We start from the raw sequence: 9,722 nt of genomic DNA on the forward strand, positions 1-9,722 counted from the left end.
TTTCACACTAACTCAACACGAATTCAAAAGAAACCATGCTGGCCTTCAAAAACATGCAAGAATTGATGTTTCTAAAGTGGAAATGTCATTCTATGACAGTTTGACAAATAAATACAAATGAATCTAAAATACTCATATTCCGTCATTTTCAGGTCAAAATAACGCTATTTGAGCGAGAAAAGCACAAAATGAACATATACTGCACTTTTCACACTAACTCAACACGAATTCAAAAGAAAACATGCTGGCCTTCAAAAACATGCAAGAATTGATGTTTCTAAAGTGGAAATGTCATTCTATGACAGTTTGACAAATAAATACAAATGAATCTAAAATACTCATATTCCGTCATTTTCAGGTCAAAATAACGCTATTTGAGCGAGTAAAGCACAAAATGAACATATACTGCACTTTTCACACTAACTCAACACGAATTCAAAAGAAACCATGCTGTCCTTCAAAAACATGCAAGAATTGATGTTTCTAAAGTGGAAATGTCATTCTCTGACAGTTTGACAAATAAATACAAATGAATCTAAAATACTCATATTCCGTCATTTTCAAGTCAGAATAACGCTATTTGAGCGAGAAAAGCACAAAATGAACATATACTGCACTTTTCACACTAACTCAACACGAATTCAAAAGAAACCATGCTGTCCTTCAAAAACATGCAAGAATTGATGTTTCTAAAGTGGAAATGTCATTCTCTGACAGTTTGACAAATAAATACAAATGAATCTAAAATACTCATATTCCGTCATTTTCAAGTCAGAATAACGCTATTTGAGCGAGAAAAGCAGAAAATGAACATATACTGCACTTTTCACACTAACTCAACACGAATTCAAAAGAAACCATGCTGTCCTTCAAAAACATGCAAGAATTGATGTTTCTAAAGTGGAAATGTCATTCTATGACAGTTTGACAAATAAATACAAATGAATCTAAAATACTCATATTCCGTCATTTTCAGGTCAAAATAACGCTATTTGAGCGAGAAAAGCACAAAATGAACATATACTGCACTTTTCACACTAACTCAACACGAATTCAAAAGAAACCATGCTGGCCTTCAAAAACATGCAAGAATTGATGTTTCTAAAGTGGAAATGTCATTCTATGACAGTTTGACAAATAAATACAAATGAATCTAAAATACTCATATTCCGTCATTTTCAGGTCAAAATAACGCTATTTGAGCGAGAAAAGCACAAAATGAACATATACTGCACTTTTCACACTAACTCAACACGAATTCAAAAGAAACCATGCTGGCCTTCAAAAACATGCAAGACTTGATGTTTCTACAGTGGAATTGTCATTCTCACACAGTTTGATACATAAAAACACATGAATCTGAAATAAGCACATACTGTCATTTTCCGCTCAAAATAACGCTATTTGAGCGAGAAAAGCAGAAAATGAACATATACTGCACTTTTCACACTAACTCAACACGAATTCAAAAGAAACCATGCTGGCCTTCAAAAACATGCAAGAATTGATGTTTCTAAAGTGGAAATGTCATTCTATGACAGTTTGACAAATAAATACAAATGAATCTAAAATACTCATATTCCGTCATTTTCAGGTCAAAATAACGCTATTTGAGCGAGAAAAGCACAAAATGAACATATACTGCACTTTTCACACTAACTCAACACGAATTCAAAAGAAACCATGCTGGCCTTCAAAAACATGCAAGAATTGATGTTTCTAAAGTGGAAATGTCATTCTCTGACAGTTTGACAAATAAATACAAATGAATCTAAAATACTCATATTCCGTCATTTTCAAGTCAGAATAACGCTATTTGAGCGAGAAAAGCACAAAATGAACATATACTGCACTTTTCACACTAACTCAACAGGAATTCAAAATAAACCATGCTGTCCTTCAAAAACATGCAAGACTTGATGTTTCTACAGTGGAATTGTCATTCTCACACAGTTTGATACATAAAAACACATGAATCTGAAATAAGCACATACTGTCATTTTCCGCTCAAAATAACGCTATTTGAGCGAGAAAAGCAGAAAATGAACATATACTGCACTTTTCACACTAACTCAACACGAATTCAAAAGAAACCATGCTGGCCTTCAAAAACATGCAAGAATTGATGTTTCTAAAGTGGAAATGTCATTCTATGACAGTTTGACAAATAAATACAAATGAATCTAAAATACTCATATTCCGTCATTTTCAGGTCAAAATAACGCTATTTGAGCGAGAAAAGCACAAAATGAACATATACTGCACTTTTCACACTAACTCAACACGAATTCAAAAGAAACCATGCTGGCCTTCAAAAACATGCAAGAATTGATGTTTCTAAAGTGGAAATGTCATTCTCTGACAGTTTGACAAATAAATACAAATGAATCTAAAATACTCATATTCCGTCATTTTCAGGTCAGAATAACGCTATTTGAGCGAGAAAAGCACAAAATGAACATATACTGCACTTTTCACACTAACTCAACAGGAATTCAAAATAAACCATGCTGTCCTTCAAAAACATGCAAGACTTGATGTTTCTACAGTGGAATTGTCATTCTCACACAGTTTGATACATAAAAACACATGAATCTGAAATAAGCACATACTGTCATTTTCCGCTCAAAATAACGCTATTTGAGCGAGAAAAGCACAAAATGAACATATACTGCACTTTTCACACTAACTCAACACGAATTCAAAAGAAACCATGCTGGCCTTCAAAAACATGCAAGAATTGATGTTTCTAAAGTGGAAATGTCATTCTATGACAGTTTGACAAATAAATACAAATGAATCTAAAATACTCATATTCCGTCATTTTCAAGTCAGAATAACGCTATTTGAGCGAGAAAAGCACAAAATGAACATATACTGCACTTTTCACACTAACTCAACAGGAATTCAAAATAAACCATGCTGTCCTTCAAAAACATGCAAGACTTGATGTTTCTACAGTGGAATTGTCATTCTCACACAGTTTGATACATAAAAACACATGAATCTGAAATAAGCACATACTGTCATTTTCCGCTCAAAATAACGCGATTTGAGCGAGAAAAGCAGAAAATGAACATATACTGCACTTTTCACACTAACTCAACACGAATTCAAAAGAAACCATGCTGGCCTTCAAAAACATGCAAGAATTGATGTTTCTAAAGTGGAAATGTCATTCTATGACAGTTTGACAAATAAATACAAATGAATCTAAAATACTCATATTCCGTCATTTTCAGGTCAAAATAACGCTATTTGAGCGAGAAAAGCACAAAATGAACATATACTGCACTTTTCACACTAACTCAACACGAATTCAAAAGAAACCATGCTGGCCTTCAAAAACATGCAAGAATTGATGTTTCTAAAGTGGAAATGTCATTCTCTGACAGTTTGACAAATAAATACAAATGAATCTAAAATACTCATATTCCGTCATTTTCAAGTCAGAATAACGCTATTTGAGCGAGAAAAGCACAAAATGAACATATACTGCACTTTTCACACTAACTCAACACGAATTCAAAAGAAACCATGCTGGCCTTCAAAAACATGCAAGAATTGATGTTTCTAAAGTGGAAATGTCATTCTATGACAGTTTGACAAATAAATACAAATGAATCTAAAATACTCATATTCCGTCATTTTCAGGTCAAAATAACGCTATTTGAGCGAGAAAAGCACAAAATGAACATATACTGCACTTTTCACACTAACTCAACACGAATTCAAAAGAAACCATGCTGGCCTTCAAAAACATGCAAGAATTGATGTTTCTAAAGTGGAAATGTCATTCTATGACAGTTTGACAAATAAATACAAATGAATCTAAAATACTCATATTCCGTCATTTTCAGGTCAAAATAACGCTATTTGAGCGAGAAAAGCACAAAATGAACATATACTGCACTTTTCACACTAACTCAACACGAATTCAAAAGAAAACATGCTGGCCTTCAAAAACATGCAAGAATTGATGTTTCTAAAGTGGAAATGTCATTCTATGACAGTTTGACAAATAAATACAAATGAATCTAAAATACTCATATTCCGTCATTTTCAGGTCAAAATAACGCTATTTGAGCGAGAAAAGCACAAAATGAACATATACTGCACTTTTCACACTAACTCAACACGAATTCAAAAGAAACCATGCTGGCCTTCAAAAACATGCAAGAATTGATGTTTCTAAAGTGGAAATGTCATTCTATGACAGTTTGACAAATAAATACAAATGAATCTAAAATACTCATATTCCGTCATTTTCAGGTCAAAATAACGCTATTTGAGCGAGAAAAGCACAAAATGAACATATACTGCACTTTTCACACTAACTCAACTCGAATTCAAAAGAAAACATACTGGCCTTCAAAAACATGCAAGAATTGATGTTTCTAAAGTGGAAATGTCATTCTATGACAGTTTGACAAATAAATACAAATGAATCTAACATACTCATATTCCGTCATTTTCAGGTCAAAATAACGCTATTTGAGCGAGAAAAGCACAAAATGAACATATACTGCACTTTTCACACTAACTCAACACGAATTCAAAAGAAACCATGCTGGCCTTCAAAAACATGCAAGAATTGATGTTTCTAAAGTGGAAATGTCATTCTATGACAGTTTGACAAATAAATACAAATGAATCTAAAATACTCATATTCCGTCATTTTCAGGTCAAAATAACGCTATTTGAGCGAGAAAAGCACAAAATGAACATATACTGCACTTTTCACACTAACTCAACACGAATTCAAAAGAAACCATGCTGGCCTTCAAAAACATGCAAGAATTGATGTTTCTAAAGTGGAAATGTCATTCTATGACAGTTTGACAAATAAATACAAATGAATCTAAAATACTCATATTCCGTCATTTTCAAGTCAGAATAACGCTATTTGAGCGAGAAAAGCACAAAATGAACATATACTGCACTTTTCACACTAACTCAACAGGAATTCAAAATAAACCATGCTGTCCTTCAAAAACATGCAAGACTTGATGTTTCTACAGTGGAATTGTCATTCTCACACAGTTTGATACATAAAAACACATGAATCTGAAATAAGCACATACTGTCATTTTCCGCTCAAAATAACGCTATTTGAGCGAGAAAAGCAGAAAATGAACATATACTGCACTTTTCACACTAACTCAACACGAATTCAAAAGAAACCATGCTGGCCTTCAAAAACATGCAAGAATTGATGTTTCTAAAGTGGAAATGTCATTCTATGACAGTTTGACAAATAAATACAAATGAATCTAAAATACTCATATTCCGTCATTTTCAGGTCAAAATAACGCTATTTGAGCGAGAAAAGCACAAAATGAACATATACTGCACTTTTCACACTAACTCAACACGAATTCAAAAGAAACCATGCTGGCCTTCAAAAACATGCAAGAATTGATGTTTCTAAAGTGGAAATGTCATTCTCTGACAGTTTGACAAATAAATACAAATGAATCTAAAATACTCATATTCCGTCATTTTCAAGTCAGAATAACGCTATTTGAGCGAGAAAAGCACAAAATGAACATATACTGCACTTTTCACACTAACTCAACAGGAATTCAAAATAAACCATGCTGTCCTTCAAAAACATGCAAGACTTGATGTTTCTACAGTGGAATTGTCATTCTCACACAGTTTGATACATAAAAACACATGAATCTGAAATAAGCACATACTGTCATTTTCCGCTCAAAATAACGCTATTTGAGCGAGAAAAGCAGAAAATGAACATATACTGCACTTTTCACACTAACTCAACACGAATTCAAAAGAAACCATGCTGGCCTTCAAAAACATGCAAGAATTGATGTTTCTAAAGTGGAAATGTCATTCTATGACAGTTTGACAAATAAATACAAATGAATCTAAAATACTCATATTCCGTCATTTTCAGGTCAAAATAACGCTATTTGAGCGAGAAAAGCACAAAATGAACATATACTGCACTTTTCACACTAACTCAACACGAATTCAAAAGAAACCATGCTGGCCTTCAAAAACATGCAAGAATTGATGTTTCTAAAGTGGAAATGTCATTCTCTGACAGTTTGACAAATAAATACAAATGAATCTAAAATACTCATATTCCGTCATTTTCAAGTCAGAATAACGCTATTTGAGCGAGAAAAGCACAAAATGAACATATACTGCACTTTTCACACTAACTCAACAGGAATTCAAAATAAACCATGCTGTCCTTCAAAAACATACAAGACTTGATGTTTCTACAGTGGAATTGTCATTCTCACACAGTTTGATACATAAAAACACATGAATCTGAAATAAGCACATACTGTCATTTTCCGCTCAAAATAACGCTATTTGAGCGAGAAAAGCACAAAATGAACATATACTGCACTTTTCACACTAACTCAACACGAATTCAAAAGAAACCATGCTGTCCTTCAAAAACATGCAAGAATTGATGTTTCTAAAGTGGAAATGTCATTCTATGACAGTTTGACAAATAAATACAAATGAATCTAACATACTCATATTCCGTCATTTTCAGCTCAAAATAACGCTATTTGAGCGAGAAAAGCACAAAATGAACATATACTGCACTTTTCACACTAACTCAACACGAATTCAAAAGAAACCATGCTGGCCTTCAAAAACATGCAAGAATTGATGTTTCTAAAGTGGAAATGTCATTCTATGACAGTTTGACAAATAAATACAAATGAATCTAAAATACTCATATTCCGTCATTTTCAGGTCAAAATAACGCTATTTGAGCGAGAAAAGCACAAAATGAACATATACTGCACTTTTCACACTAACTCAACACGAATTCAAAAGAAACCATGCTGGCCTTCAAAAACATGCAAGAATTGATGTTTCTAAAGTGGAAATGTCATTCTATGACAGTTTGACAAATAAATACAAATGAATCTAAAATACTCATATTCCGTCATTTTCAGCTCAAAATAACGCTATTTGAGCGAGAAAAGCACAAAATGAACATATACTGCACTTTTCACACTAACTCAACACGAATTCAAAAGAAACCATGCTGGCCTTCAAAAACATGCAAGAATTGATGTTTCTAAAGTGGAAATGTCATTCTATGACAGTTTGACAAATAAATACAAATGAATCTAAAATACTCATATTCCGTCATTTTCAGGTCAAAATAACGCTATTTGAGCGAGAAAAGCACAAAATGAACATATACTGCACTTTTCACACTAACTCAACACGAATTCAAAAGAAAACATGCTGGCCTTCAAAAACATGCAAGAATTGATGTTTCTAAAGTGGAAATGTCATTCTATGACAGTTTGACAAATAAATACAAATGAATCTAAAATACTCATATTCCGTCATTTTCAGGTCAAAATAACGCTATTTGAGCGAGAAAAGCACAAAATGAACATATACTGCACTTTTCACACTAACTCAACACGAATTCAAAAGAAACCATGCTGGCCTTCAAAAACATGCAAGAATTGATGTTTCTAAAGTGGAAATGTCATTCTATGACAGTTTGACAAATAAATACAAATGAATCTAAAATACTCATATTCCGTCATTTTCAGGTCAAAATAACGCTATTTGAGCGAGAAAAGCACAAAATGAACATATACTGCACTTTTCACACTAACTCAACTCGAATTCAAAAGAAAACATGCTGGCCTTCAAAAACATGCAAGAATTGATGTTTCTAAAGTGGAAATGTCATTCTATGACAGTTTGACAAATAAATACAAATGAATCTAACATACTCATATTCCGTCATTTTCAGGTCAAAATAACGCTATTTGAGCGAGAAAAGCACAAAATGAACATATACTGCACTTTTCACACTAACTCAACACGAATTCAAAAGAAACCATGCTGGCCTTCAAAAACATGCAAGAATTGATGTTTCTAAAGTGGAAATGTCATTCTATGACAGTTTGACAAATAAATACAAATGAATCTAAAATACTCATATTCCGTCATTTTCAGGTCAAAATAACGCTATTTGAGCGAGAAAAGCACAAAATGAACATATACTGCACTTTTCACACTAACTCAACACGAATTCAAAAGAAACCATGCTGGCCTTCAAAAACATGCAAGAATTGATGTTTCTAAAGTGGAAATGTCATTCTATGACAGTTTGACAAATAAATACAAATGAATCTAAAATACTCATATTCCGTCATTTTCAGGTCAAAATAACGCTATTTGAGCGAGAAAAGCACAAAATGAACATATACTGCACTTTTCACACTAACTCAACACGAATTCAAAAGAAAACATGCTGGCCTTCAAAAACATGCAAGAATTGATGTTTCTAAAGTGGAAATGTCATTCTATGACAGTTTGACAAATAAATACAAATGAATCTAAAATACTCATATTCCGTCATTTTCAGGTCAAAATAACGCTATTTGAGCGAGAAAAGCACAAAATGAACATATACTGCACTTTTCACACTAACTCAACACGAATTCAAAAGAAACCATGCTGGCCTTCAAAAACATGCAAGAATTGATGTTTCTAAAGTGGAAATGTCATTCTATGACAGTTTGACAAATAAATACAAATGAATCTAAAATACTCATATTCCGTCATTTTCAGGTCAAAATAACGCTATTTGAGCGAGAAAAGCACAAAATGAACATATACTGCACTTTTCACACTAACTCAACTCGAATTCAAAAGAAAACATGCTGGCCTTCAAAAACATGCAAGAATTGATGTTTCTAAAGTGGAAATGTCATTCTATGACAGTTTGACAAATAAATACAAATGAATCTAACATACTCATATTCCGTCATTTTCAGGTCAAAATAACGCTATTTGAGCGAGAAAAGCACAAAATGAACATATACTGCACTTTTCACACTAACTCAACACGAATTCAAAAGAAACCATGCTGGCCTTCAAAAACATGCAAGAATTGATGTTTCTAAAGTGGAAATGTCATTCTATGACAGTTTGACAAATAAATACAAATGAATCTAAAATACTCATATTCCGTCATTTTCAGGTCAAAATAACGCTATTTGAGCGAGAAAAGCACAAAATGAACATATACTGCACTTTTCACACTAACTCAACACGAATTCAAAAGAAACCATGCTGGCCTTCAAAAACATGCAAGAATTGATGTTTCTAAAGTGGAAATGTCATTCTATGACAGTTTGACAAATAAATACAAATGAATCTAAAATACTCATATTCCGTCATTTTCAAGTCAGAATAACGCTATTTGAGCGAGAAAAGCACAAAATGAACATATACTGCACTTTTCACACTAACTCAACAGGAATTCAAAATAAACCATGCTGTCCTTCAAAAACATGCAAGACTTGATGTTTCTACAGTGGAATTGTCATTCTCACACAGTTTGATACATAAAAACACATGAATCTGAAATAAGCACATACTGTCATTTTCCGCTCAAAATAACGCTATTTGAGCGAGAAAAGCACAAAATGAACATATACTGCACTTTTCACACTAACTCAACACGAATTCAAAAGAAACCATGCTGGCCTTCAAAAACATGCAAGAATTGATGTTTCTAAAGTGGAAATGTCATTCTATGACAGTTTGACAAATAAATACAAATGAATCTAAAATACTCATATTCCGTCATTTTCAGGTCAAAATAACGCTATTTGAGCGAGAAAAGCACAAAATGAACATATACTGCACTTTTCACACTAACTCAACACGAATTCAAAAGAAACCATGCT

This window comes from Chaetodon auriga, unplaced genomic scaffold, assembly GCF_051107435.1.
Source record: "Chaetodon auriga isolate fChaAug3 unplaced genomic scaffold, fChaAug3.hap1 Scaffold_225, whole genome shotgun sequence".
Lineage (NCBI taxonomy): Eukaryota > Metazoa > Chordata > Actinopteri > Chaetodontiformes > Chaetodontidae > Chaetodon > Chaetodon auriga.